Source organism: Giraffa tippelskirchi, chromosome 14 (assembly GCF_054371585.1).
Source record: "Giraffa tippelskirchi isolate mGirTip1 chromosome 14, T2T-mGirTip1v1.2.pri, whole genome shotgun sequence".
NCBI classification, from domain to species: Eukaryota; Metazoa; Chordata; class Mammalia; order Artiodactyla; family Giraffidae; genus Giraffa; species Giraffa tippelskirchi.
Genome location: NC_137288.1, coordinates 65906058 through 65919946, shown reverse-complemented (window position 1 = coordinate 65919946; position 13889 = coordinate 65906058). Strand labels below are relative to the sequence as shown.

Sequence of the window (13889 nt, the reverse complement as noted above, 5' to 3'; positions counted from 1 at the left end):
CCTTGGAAAGGAATCAAAGGGGCATTCTTACTGTAATTTATATTGTTAAAGAAATGACTGTTGTTTATATTTATTTATACCTTCATTATTCCAGATAAATATTTAAAGTAGCTAGTAGCTGATTTTTAAACTGGTGTCTCTAAAACTGAGAAAAACTAGATCACTTAAAAAAGTGTCTGGAATTTAAATATTAGAGAAAGTCAACTGAATAGTCTTTTAAATGTGCTTAAAGATAGTAACTATTTATTGTTGGTCACTTGGTCTTCTCTTATCCAGTCTTTAAGGTTTTTTTTTTTTAATAACCCTATCCTAATGGGATAATTTCCTTTATGTTTCTTTTGCATAAACATTTTGTGTTAAACTAAGCTCACTTTCATACACTTTCTAGTTGATTGTTATATGTCTGAAATCTCTCAGTCAGCTTCTGATGAAAATTCTGACCTCCTGTTTTATTTATTTATTATTTATATGTACCAAAGCATCTAGAAGCTCTGCTGTGAGTTAAGTCAGTGAAATATTGCTGGTTGATTTTACCTGAACGTTCGCCTTGGGTATGGGGAAGGGCAGGAATCTGAAGGAATAGTATAGAGAGGTGGCTGATTGGACAGAGAGGTTGACAATTTGCATACTTTTTTTTTTCTCATTTCAATCTGTGCCACAGAGTCATGCATTTGGTAATTATGTCATGCTTTTGTTTTTAGTTGAAAGTACTTAGGACCATATGTTTTGACAGGAAAAAAAGATCATTCGTCCTTTTTTCAGCTTTGTGAAAGGGAGGATGGATGGGGTGGTAGTTTTACAGTGTACCGTGCCGATGATTTCTGTTCAGAACTTCACCAGACTGGAAACTCACTGTTCGTTAACAATGCTCTTCATAAGCCAAGGATGAAGGCATCTGTTGGAAGCACCAGCATTAAGTATGCTGTTTTAAAGCCCAGTCTAGATTTCATCTTTAACTCTACTCAACATCAGTAGATATCTACCAATATGAAAAATTGATCTCCACATTCTTTAGACCATAGGTGGTTTGGAAGGATATTATTTTTTTTACTGGAGTATAATTGCTTTACAATATTTTGTTGGCTTCTGCCATACATCAGCATGAATCAGCCACAGGTATACATATGTCCCCTTCCTCCTGAATCCCCCTCACTTCTCCCACCCCATCCCACCCCTCCAGGTTGGAAGGATATTCTGATGAAGTACTAACAACTCTGACCTGGAATTTGCAGTGAAAAACCTAGGTTAAACAACAGAGTCCTACTGTATAGCATAGGGAACTATAGTTAATATACTGTGATAAACCGTAATGGGAAAGAATATGAAAAAGAAAATGCTGCAGTCCGTAGGGTCGCGAAGAACCGTGGGGTCGCGAAGATACGACTAAGTGACTGAACTGAACTGATACATATTTGTAACTGAATCACTTTGCTGTACAGCAGAAATTTACAACATTGTAAATCAACTCTACTTCAGTAAAATAAACTTTTTTTATTTTCAAGAGTTAGTATATGAACAGCAACAACAAAAAGACCTAGGTTGTAACCTTTTTCTGCCGTCCTAGACTCATGTGACTTCTGGGAAGGGAAGTCGCCCTCCCAGCTTCTGTCTCCTAACGTAAAAAGGCATTGAGATGGTTGACCACTTGGGCAGATAATCTCAGAGTGATTATTAAATAATGTAATGGATGCAGAAAATCTTTGTAATTTAAAATACCTTGAAAATACGAAACTTTTATGATGATTAAGCATAGAATTTCACCAAGTTTCCTTTCATACAATTAAGTTCAAGGTCAGAGAAGTTTCGTGAATAGTGTTTTTTTGAAATTTCATCTTGTCGGAATATCTGCTGGAATCTTGGCTTCACCATCTTTTCCTTCTTGTTTGGGTCTCTGCTCTTGAAAGTGTGTCTTTCTGCTTTTGTCTGACACAGCTTTCTTCCCAGTCCCTCGTGCTTCTGGGAAGGCGTGTATACTTAGGAATGATGGCCCTTGGGCCCTCTGAGCTGTACAAACACAGCCCTAAAGATACTGGGATTGGAGGATTAGAGATGGCACATTTATTGCCATTAAGTGATCTTTATAATTTGCCATTTATAGTGACCTTTATTGTGTAAGGGCAGGCTGTAAAGTCAGCGTTTTTCTCCGGTGCTTCTTTTCCTTCTTCTAGCGCCCTCTCTGTTCCCTCATCCCCTCTCCACTCTCCTCTCTCTTAAAAACTGATTGTTGGGAAAGGATTAGAGAGCTCATCACATCAAAGTGAGCCAGGCTCCTCTGTCCATGAGATTCTCCAGGCAAGAATACTGGAGTGGGCTGCCGTGCCCTTCTCCAGGGGATCTTCCCTATGCAGGGATCAAACGCGGGTCTCCTGTGTCTCCCACATTGCAGGCGGATTCTTTATTGCTAAGCTATACACCACCACCATGAGGGAAGCCCTGTAATAACTGCTAACAGACTATAAAAACATTTCCCACGATGGGGGATGATTGGAGGTGTGTTGAAAAGTGGATTTGTGACATGGAATTATTTCTAGGAAAGTAGACTTGTATCTCTTATAGCTTTGCACATTTGACTAAAGCCCATTGCAGTGGTATTAATTTGTTTACGCCAATAGTGACCAGACTTATTTGAGCTTAGATTCCTTTTTTAAAAACACACCTATTAACATCCAGTGAAGGATGTGAGCTCTCAGCTTCAGGCATCAACCTATGGCCTTAGGTTCAAAGAGGGAAGGGTGGGAAATGGACCTCTTAGAACCCTTAAATATGGCTTATTATAGGTAATTGCCTCCATTTTCAGAAGTCAACTCAGCTCTAAAACACTGAGAAGTGAAATGTACTAAAATCTATTTTGGCAGAACCAATGAATGTTTATCTTTCTCTGCGTTATGATATTATTCTCAGTTTGACTTGTATCTTGTATGTGATGCATTCATTCGTTCATGTGGGCATTTAGTAACTACTGGGGCCTATTCTGTGGCTGGTACCCCCTCCCCCCCCCCACACACACACACATACACACATATCTGCACATTTTTTTCATAACCTTTTTTTTTACCTGGAGACTAATTGCTTTAGGGTATTGTGTAGGCCATGCACCAGCACGAATCAACCATAGGCTGACGTACATATGCCCCCTCCTTCCTGAAACCCCTCCCACCCCATCCTAACCCCTCGGTCGTCACAGAGCACTGGGTTGAGCTCTGTGTGTCACACCACTTGCTATCTATTTTACATACGGTAACACATATGTTTTCATGCTATTCTCTCAATTTGTCCCACCCTCTCCTTCCCCTCCTGTGTCCATAAGTCTGTTCTCTATGTCTGCATCTCCACTGATACTCTGCAAATAGGTTCGGCAATACCATCCTCCTAGATTCCATACACATGCATTAATGTACAATGTTCATCTTTCTGACTTAACGTCGCTCTCCTAATACTTTTTTAAACTTCACTGTTTCTGTGATGGACTACCCTCAGCAGGCCTTCCTCGCCTTCAGTGTAGAAGAAACAGCAATAATCAACTTTGGAACCTGAAAATTAAGTTTCCTGTTTATTGTCGAATTGTATAATGTTTTTTCACCCTGAAAACACGCCATCTTCATTCAGCTGATGAATTTGTGTCATCAGAGGTCACAAAGCTATTTATTGGCAGATGTAACCAACACTGTTTTGATGTTGCAACACCTCTTCATGACCCTGTGTTGGTGTTTAGTCGCTCAGTCGTGTCGACTCTTGTGACCCCATGGACTGTAGCCGTCTGTCCATGGGATTCTCCACGCAAGCATACTGGAGTGGGTTGCCATTCCCTTCTCCAGGGGATCTTCCTGACCCAAGGATCAAACCCAGGTCTCCTGCATTGCAGGCAGATTCTTTACCATCTGAGCCACTGGGGGACACATGACCCTGTAGTTGTCATCTTAAAAAAAAAAAGCAAATAGCTGGTAGTAAAAGAGGAAAACATAATATTGAGATGGGAGCTGATCCATTAGAAAAAATTGATAGTCACAAATTTGATGTGACAGCTGTAGATAGATAAAATAAATTAGCTAAATCTGCTTATGATTGAAGATAACTACAAATAATAATCTATAATAATAATGGGCTTCCCTCATAGGTCAGTTGGTAAAGAATCTACCTGCCATGCAGGAGACCCCGGTTCAATTCCTGGGTTGGGAAGATCTGCTGGGAAAGGCTACCCACTCCAGCATTCTGGCCTAGAGAATTCCATGGACTGTATAGTCCATGGGGTCGCAAAGAGTGGGACATGACTGAGTGACTTTCATGCACTTTCACAAATAATAATAATAATTGACAGAAATAATAAATCACATTCTTCTTAACATAACCTGTAATTACTAATGAACAGTGAATAAATAAACACTTGAAAACAACTAGGTGTTCAGAACATTTTAAAGAGTTGTGATGGGCTTAATATCCAGTCTTTTTGTCTGTGCCGATCCTGAGTCTAGTGAGGAAGCGGGTTCCCCTGTGAATACGTAACATAGGAGTATAACCAGAACTAAGCCAGGTTTCACATGGACCAAATTTTTATGCAATTAAGTATTTCAAGAGATCTTCAGCCAGGTGTAATTTATCAGTTTAAGACCTTCTCGGCGAGGGCTAAGGTACTCAGAATGCTGGCAGTGGGCATTCCCGTGATACACCAGGTTGAAACTAATAGCAAACTTTCAGTGTCTGCTCCATCAGTGCCAAGAGCAATGCAGGTGTAAAAATAAAAAGAAATATTTGGAGCCAGAGGCTGGTGCACATCGATAGGACTGTAGTCACGCTTCATGTGAATGCTTTTAAGTAATAGTGTGGTGATTTTTTTTCATCAGTTTAGTGTTGGTTTTAAGTCACCACTAAACACCAGTGTCACTCTCAGCAGGTTACTTGCCTCTGTTTTTAGCCCTGATAAACTGAAGTAATGGGTCCTGCTCAGCTTCAGATCTGGAAGACAGATGAAAAGCCCTCCTCGGTCCAGTGCACAGGAACCGTCTTTGTGCTCCACTGTCTGAGGTCGCCGTGCGTTCTTCTGTTTGGCCAAAACAGCATTCTGAGCCCCTCGTCTGCCCGATGGCCTGGGAGTATGTAAATGGGACCCAGAGTTCTACAAATGTGGGTTTTGGCAGGAATCTATGAAGACCCTGGAGAGAAGCCCCTTAGCGATTGGAGATCTTATTAAAGCTCAGACGCCCAAACAAGATGACATGATTTGGAATCTCCATTTCCCACTTAACTAGTTGTGTGACTTGGACAAGTTATTTAATATGTCTCTGCCTCCAGATTCCTTCTGTGTAAAATCGGGATGATAATAAAACAATAGGGTTAGTTTCGAGACAAAATGAATTTATGTAGTTTTGCTGGAATAGTGTCTGGCATAGCCTAAGTAAAGTGTTAGCTTTTTTTTGCAAAGGGGGGTTCTTTTTAATTGGAGGAGAATTGCTTTATACTCTTGTGATGGCTTCTGCCATTCAGTAGCATGAATCAGTCATAGGTATACATGTGTCCCCTCTGTCTTGAACCTCCCTCCTGCCTCCCACCCCATCTCACCCTTCTGTTTTTTTTTTTTTTAATCACTGTCATCATTTTGTCATGCCAACAGTCACAGGAGCTTGGGACTGGCAAGCCTTGGGAGTAGGTCTTTTTCCAGTTCTGTTGACTGTTATGGGCTTCCCAGGTGGCGCTGGTGGTCAAGAATCTGCCTGCCAGTGCAGGAGACACAAGAGTCTTAGGTTTGATCCCTGGGTTGACAGGGTCTCCTGGAGTAGGAAATAGCAGCAACATACTCCAGTATTCTTGCCTGGAAAATTCCATGGACAGAGGAGCTTGGTGGGCTCTAGTCCATGGGGTCACATAGAGTTGGACACAGCTGAGTGACTGAACATACACACAGAGTGTTAAGTTGTAATACCATAACAAATTGTTTCTTTTTTTTAGTGTTTAACTCCCTGCATATGTCACTGAGATTGCATGATAATACATGAAGACAGCTTAAAATCTCAAATGTTCTATATCTGTATTTCAGTATCACATGTATGAAACATCTGTGATACAACAGAGTGAGCCTAATCATACCTATCTTCACGTTTTTCTGCCTCAAGTTTACAATGACAACAGACTATTACTTGCAAAATGCTTGTAAAAATAACAGGACACTATGTAGATTAAATCACAATAATATTGCTATATAATTATTAGTGATTCTGTCTTGGTTTTTCCTTATTTTTAGTTGAAGCACAGTTTTTTCCTCCCTTGTAAATTTTTAAGCTATACAGACTCTTGTTTAGTAGATTGAAATTTAGAGATTTGAAAAATAGACTGTAACTACCTTTATTTTAAAATGTGTTGCTTTTTTATTTGAGAAAAGGAAAGAACAGGTAGAGTCTCTGGCCATAAGCAATGTCAGGGGGTTTGTAGCTCCTGGGGTGCTTTGCACACTTAATGATGGCCCAGCTCACTCTTTTGCTGTCATTGTTGAGCCTGCTGCAGGTGCATGTGCTGAAAGTGGACGGGCTGCAGTCTCCCCATCCCTGCGTGCTTCTCTGCTTCTGACCCCTTGTGAATCACTCATATCTCTGCTTTTCCTTGTGGTTGCTTTCTTTTGATTTCTTGGGGTTACACAATTTGATAGAGAAGGGAATTAAAATTCTTACAGTCTTACTACTTGTTAACACAGAGAAAAGATATTTGGTGGCTGAAAAGGATAAAAGTCTTGGCTGTAATTCATTTGTAGAATTTAGCTTCACTTAATATACTCATGAACAGATAACCAAAACTCAGCTGATATTCAGAAGGGTAAAAAAAAAATGTTAGACGTGGTATTTGTGATAGAGCATTTGGATGTATGCCAAAATGACTTGTGTTCTAAATATATTACATAGTCCAGGAATTTCTTTCAGGGGGTTCATATACATGTTCTTTTTCTCATTTTTGTGATACATTGTGGTGGAGTGAATACAGATCATTGCTTGTTAAGGAAATGAAATAGGAATATCATATACATGAATGGGACGTTTTACACGTTTAGGTAATTGGGGATTTTTTTTTTTTCAGAATATCACTATAGTTTGAAGAGTAAAACTTTCCTTTCTTACTGAGAGTTACTTTAGGGCACTTAGAACTATTTGTTTAATTCCTGTAAAAGCTTCAGGTAATTGAGATGGAAATAAAAACTTCACAATGTCAACAGATTACATCTCTGAAATTTTTTCATCTACAATTATATATCCATCTATTTGTCAATATACTGCAACATTTATGTGTTATCGCTAAACATATTTCCTGTATGTGATAATCAAGTGGGCTTTTAACCATCACTTGGAAATAAAGTAGGATCTTTTTCCACTAGTAAATATTGCTTGACTTGTTAGTATGTACTGAGAATATATAAGATGAATAATTTATATTTCTGTAGTTGGCTTTTGTTTTTCTTTGCAACGTTGGGTTGTTTATTACCTTCTTTTTCATGCTCTTGAGCATTATTCGCTGCCGTTAAGCCTTATGATAACTTACTCAACTCCGTTACTTTCATCTACTTACTAACCTTTTATGCCATTTTGCTACCCATTCGAATATTTAAGTTATAAAGTTAAAAAAGACTTTAGGAAGGAAAGTGCCAAGAGGATAAAACGAGAATTCAGGAGGCCTGAGCTGTGTTAAAGGCCCTCGGATAGGTCCTTATTAATGTCTGCCGTTTGCCCGTTTATAAAATGTGGTTGAACCGATTTCAACTTTAAAAAATGTGATGCCAAGAGGCAGAAGAGAGGACACCATGTGGAGAAATTTCCTGAAAAGAGAAAAGAACATCTAAAAAAAAATTGATATAAAACATTATGAAAGAAAGAGTAATAAAAATAGTGGAATCAAGGGATCCAGGTACCAATATGTAATGTGAAAACTCATGATCAGAAAAAGTTAAAAATCTGTTCACCATTTATTGTCTCAAAGTTATCACACCGTGCCTAATTACAGTTCTTTTGCCAAAGACTAACTAGGGGCCAAGGACAAAATTGCCGTATAAGATTTTCTTACTGTTGTTTCCTACACATCCAGAGATCTGGAGATCACAGGAGCCGTTCTTCCCTGGGGTTCTACTTTACAGTCCTGCTTGCAGGAATTTGGGCAGGTGGTTACAAAAAGGGCTTTAAGAAGTATGTAATAGTCAAGGGACTCTAAAAATAGTAAGTAAAATGGACACCTAAATGTTCTACCATCCAATAAAATCAACATTTATTAAACACTGGTTGTTCACTAGGTGCTAGGATACCTGGAATCTGCCTCTCCCCCTCGTCCACCAGAAGAATTCTTGCTTTGGCAGCTGAAAGGCAACAGCAAGTCTTAAATAAGCTGCATTATTGTGATGGCTGCTCTAACAGGGTTTCATACAGGTCTCAGTAGGTCTCCTTGGGGACAGCCATTACCCTAAATCAGTGCTCCCAATAAAACTTTTTGCCATAGTGAGAAAAGTTCCACATTGTGATGTCCGGTATGGTCGCCAGTGGCCACAGTTTGCTATTGAGTACTTGAAATGTGGCTAGTGTGACTGCGGGACTGAATATTTCATTTTATTTAATTTTAATTAAGCTTAATTCAAATAACCACATAGGACTCATGGACACTGTATTGGGAAGCACCATTCTGGGCATGTTAAACATTACTCTAAACTCTTATTTGCATTTTGTTGGACATAAATAATAATACCATTTATTGTGCTCCTACAAGAGAGGAGTTATGCTCGACATACGTACTCTGTAATCCACACAGCAGAATAGCCCCATTTGACATTTGATCGTGAAGCAATTGACAAATGAGCAAACGGAGCCTCTGAGAGAGAAAGAGGTTTGTTTTGTCCTCACAACTACTTCTGAGAGCTGGAATTTGAGCCTCGTTGGTCTGATTCCAGAGTAATTTCTACTACTCTGCCAAATGGGTTTTTCTGCTGTCTGGAAACCATCTCTTCTAAGTACATCTTTTCGTTGCTTTATGGATTAGCCAGCAGTATACCTTTAACTTTGTCCCATAGAACAATTACAGTGTCCATTTTAGTTCTTATGAATGTCGAGATATCACTGCCCCAAGCTGTTCTTTCCTCTTACTGTCACCTGTGTCCTTCCAACAATATTGTAAGAGTTGAGGTCCATTCCGGTCAGTTTCCTGAGCAGTGAGCTGATCTCCTACAGGTACTGTTCCCCATGAGGTGCTGGTCAGCATCAGTGTACGCGCGTAGATGTGTGAGCATCAGTGGCGTACCACCAACTCTTGGCATTCTATTGTCTAACTGTCACAGTTTAGAATATTTGTGAAACCTCCTAAGGTCTGAGCTGCTAAGTCAGCCTCCCTTAGCACTTGGGCATCTGAGACATAATTGTGCCTTGCTGTTTTCTACTCATCATGGAGCACACAGTAACTCTCTTTAAGGATCGAAAAAGTCTCAGTTACAGTGTTTCAATTGTTCTCACTGGTTCTCTTTGGAAATCATTCAGATGGTACTTGCTGATCACAGAGAGGCCAAGGTCTAGTCTGCACCCTAGTGGCTGCCACTCAGCCCCACTCGGTTATGCACCTCATGATACATGATCTACAACCACCTCTCTTTATCCCCTTCAGAGTTCAGCTTCCCACTTTGGGAAAAAAGTAACTGACGCATACTGGTTTCACTGTCAACATGCCTTATCAAGTTTTCTTTTCTTAAAAGGCAGTTATTAAACCCCACAAGAATTATTTCTATAAATCATGGCTAAAGTATTGCCTTGTGTTGATAGCTAACAATATCCTTTCTTTTTTGCCTCTTAAGATCAAGAAATTGTTTTTTAATGAAAAGAACATAGGCTTTGATGATTAGTTTGAATCTTTACCACTTGGCAATTTTTTAACATGGAAAAGTGGCTTAACATTTCTGAGTCACTTTTGTCCAGATAATTTTTAAAAAATAGCACATTAATGCTATTAATCTGATTTTTTCTCCATGTTTTTTAGGTGCCAGGTATTATTCTAGTTGCTTTTATATACACGATGCCATTTAATTCTCTCAAGAATCTGGCATAGCAGGCACTGTTATTCCCTTTTTATGGGTAGGAATCTGAAGACCAGAGAGTAAAGTAACAGTTCCAAGGTTGCCTAGCTCATAAATACTGAAATGGGCAGTTATGCGACCCAGCCTGCCTGGACCAGGACACTTGACCTGTCTACCATTCTTTAGTCATATGAAGTAGCAATGACACTATTAATAATGTCCATCTTATATGATTATTATGAAAATTAGAAATAATATGTATGGTGCTCCCAGCACAAAAGCCATTCCACAAAACGCCCTAAACAAATGGTAATCATTGTTATCTTTTAAAATTTCCATAAGTGAAACTGACGTGCCAAGGCAATGGCACCCCACTCCAGTACTCTTGCCTGGAAAATCCCATGGACGGAGGAGCCTGGTAGGCTGCAGTCCATGGGGTCACAAAGAGTCGGACACAACTGAGCGACTTCACTTTCACTTTTCACTTTCATGCATTGGAGAAGGAAATGGCAACCCACTCCAGTGTTCTTGCCTGGAGAATCCCAGGGACGAGGGAGCCTGGTGGGCTGCCGTCTATGGGGTCGCACAGAGTCGGACACGACTGAAGCGACTTAGCAGCAGCAAAGGAAAAAGGTAGAATATGCATTCTGCTCCCTTCATTTTATTTGTTGGTTTGTGTGTTTGCTTGCTTTTTTTCTTTTCTAGTAGGCAGAGGTTCTATTTAAAAGAATATTATATTATTTATTTGATGATAGCACAAAGGATAACCAGAGCATTTGTTGGAATGGTTAATATACTATAGTAGTATATCTCAAGTATATCTCAAATTACAACACAAATTAAATCTGTAAAATGAGAACTTTTAGATTTTTTAATTTTTTTCAGAGTTTATGCTGTTTATGGGGTTTTGTTAAGCTCAGAAATTTCTGTATTTGTGATTTTGTTGTAAATTCAGGTTATAAGAGAAAAAAGATAACGGTGTTGACTTTGAATATGAACTGCACTTGGCTATTAGTTTTCCATTAAGCCTTTATTCAGCAGATAGCTCACTCAAATTGCTGTAGTCTATGAACTTGAGCCAAGTTTTCCCATTTCCAATTTTGCAGCAGAATTTCACACTTCTTCAGTTGCTCTTGTGGGAGGAACTGGAATGCCAAAAGTCACCTTGATCTAAGACACCTTATCAGAAGAAAACTGAGTGTAGATTTTCGCTTCTCCTCAGACTCTGCATGTTTCCTTGGCAGAGTTACTTCAACACATTGAACGAGAGTTTGGGATTTGAATTTCATTTTCCATCGGACTGATTCTCTGGTGTTAGTCATTTGAAGAGATCTGGGATGTTTGTTATCATTCTGTTAGCTATTTTCTCCAACAAATGTATAAGTCATCTTTCTATTTACCTATAATAACAATAATTAACGTTGAGTGGATGTGAGCTTTCCTTACTGAATTTAGTGTCTCTGTTAAATACCTTCTTGCAGCCTATACATTCAAGTCTTTTGAGAGACTGGGAAAATAGTTGACTGAAGTAAAATGATGAAGCAGCCTACTGATGATCCAGGTTATTAAAACATTGAGGATAAACTGAATCACTCATCATCACTCTGTTTTCATAAATAGCATCTTATACCTCCACCACCACTTTTAAGAAGGCAGCCATTGAATAGTAGACAATAAAGGACAATTGATGGTTGAATATCTTGAGCAGGGCTTTGACCATTCCATTATTGAATTTTCTTATGATTAAAATGTGAGGGGGGTTGATTCCTTCTACTTTTAAAAAGTATAATAAGAAACTTCCTGATGGTCCAGTGGCCAAGACTCCCGCACCCCCATGGCAGGGGGCTGGGGTTTGATCCTTGGTCAGGAAACTAGATAGATCCCACATGCCACAACTAAAGGTCCCATGTGCCACAACTAAGACCCTTTGCAGCCAAATAGATACACAAATACTTTTTTTTTTAAAGTATAACAGTTCTATGTTGTGTTTATTTTTATAAACAAATATATAGAGCACTTACCTTTAAAATAAGTTTTGATGAGAAAGATGAAGTATATAAATTAAAAGGGAGTAACGTTGTACCTAATCAGTTGTAAAGAAAATTTATAAACTATGCAGAAATTGCTTTCAAAAAAAGATTATTCACAGTGTTTGATTTCTTGTTAACAAAGACTTTCATCTTAGCTAAAGAATCTTAGTTTGGCCACAGCGCCAGAAAAATAGAAATTGTATAGTGTAACATGTCCTAAAAACTTTTTAACCCCATACATATTCTTTTTCATGCAGGCAGCATTTCTGAATTTGGGATAAATGATCTTATTCTCAAGATCTTCGCACTTGATCATAATTCGTAGTCAAAGTAGCCTCCTTAGATGAGCAAAATTACTGAAGATTTGTCTTTGTCTCCCAAAAGATATATCAAATAATTCTATCCAAAAGGCAGATCTTGTTAGACACCATCAATGATGTTTATGCAATAATTATAGTACATGTTTAAGGATAAGGTAGCAGAATATGCAATTGAAGTTATATATTATCCTAAAAGAATTTGTTTTGATTCTTTTTTTTTTAAATAAGGTGATTTAATAATATGGAAGAGTTTATTTTCAATTTTATAGTAAGTATATTGCTTTCTGAAATTTGGAAGTCATACATAGAATACTTAGCTCATATTAATACTTACTGGCCAAGGAGCTGTCACGCTGCCAGTCTGTAGATGTTACTATAGTTATTTTGCTCATTCTGCCATTAAAATGAGATGATCTGATTGTCAATTTCCCCTTTACCAAGAAGGTAATTTTTGTTTTCATCTTTTTAGCTAGTCTCAAGACTTCTAAATACCTTTAGTAGTGTTTTCCAAACTGTTTGTCAGTTGTATAAGCCTCAAGAAAATACTGGGTTTTGCTTGATAAACTTAGGGTACTGATTTCCTTTGGGATTTCTGGCTTATGTTTTATTCTTTGTCCCTTTACAGATACTTGAAAAAAAGATTGCCCTTACTGTAAGTCCTGTTAGAGAAGCAGGTAGCTGTTTATACATTTAATATATGACTAAAATTTTAAAATAAAATGAAAAATGGAGGAAAAATAGAGGACTCAGATTCCTCCCTGACTTAGGAAGAATCTTTTTTTTTTTTTTAAAGTGGACCAGGGTTTTTCTGGTTTATTTTTGTTTTGTTCAGTCTCCAAGATCTCTCAATTTCAAGGGCACTGTGAGGCATATGTAGCATTTATGTGATGTATGTATGTGTATGCGTGTTTTCCCACATCTGTCGCTGTGGCCCTATCCTTTGTGAAACCCTAAACCATGTATTAAATGCTTAGTTTGTGATTCATGGTGTTCTGAGAGCAATTATAGAATTTTTCTTTGGGTGTTTATTCCATGTGCGCTGTGAAAAAAAAGGGGGGGGAGTTATTTTTTTTGGTAACCCTGCAGTTGCCTTTTTATTGGTGAGTTTCCCTTTCTTTTACTGTGACCTGTGAATATCACTGTAGGCTCACTGCCAATTCTGTGAGCCGCTGCCGGCTTCAAAATGGAGGCAGGAAGGGATCCATTTTCATCAAGAGGATGACAGTGTTTTAGTCTCTCTGACCATCTGGAGAGAGGAACTTTTGGAGCAAAAGAAAATAGAGATTTAAAAAAAATCATATTTAGCAGAAAAGGCAAGGGAGGAAACCAATTAAAGTTAAACTATACCTTATGAATTTATGCCTTTCCACCGTGCTGTCTACTTTAAAGCAAACATAAACAAGAAGATACACAAGCTATTTTTATAAAGAACTGGTTCCCCAACTCCCATGAGTATTAGTAAACGAATATAAGTAAATTAAGATTTTGGCAGTTTTTAAGTTTATTGAACATACAAAGATAAAA

The 13889-nt window shown here is 38.4% G+C and overlaps 1 protein-coding gene and 1 long non-coding RNA gene across 51 annotated transcripts in view; one reads left to right on the top strand and one right to left on the bottom strand.

The window, feature by feature from the left end:
* TCF4 (transcription factor 4) overlaps positions 1-13889 on the top strand; it is a 380629-nt gene that overhangs the window by 306363 nt on the left and 60377 nt on the right. The gene's annotated exons all lie outside the window — the stretch shown is intronic.
* On the bottom strand, positions 6333-9259 carry LOC145534728 (uncharacterized). The gene is made up of 3 exons (XR_014074925.1): positions 9007-9259; positions 8270-8320; positions 6333-6611 (listed from the first exon to the last, which is right to left on the bottom strand). It is a non-coding gene; the product is annotated as an uncharacterized LOC145534728 (long non-coding RNA).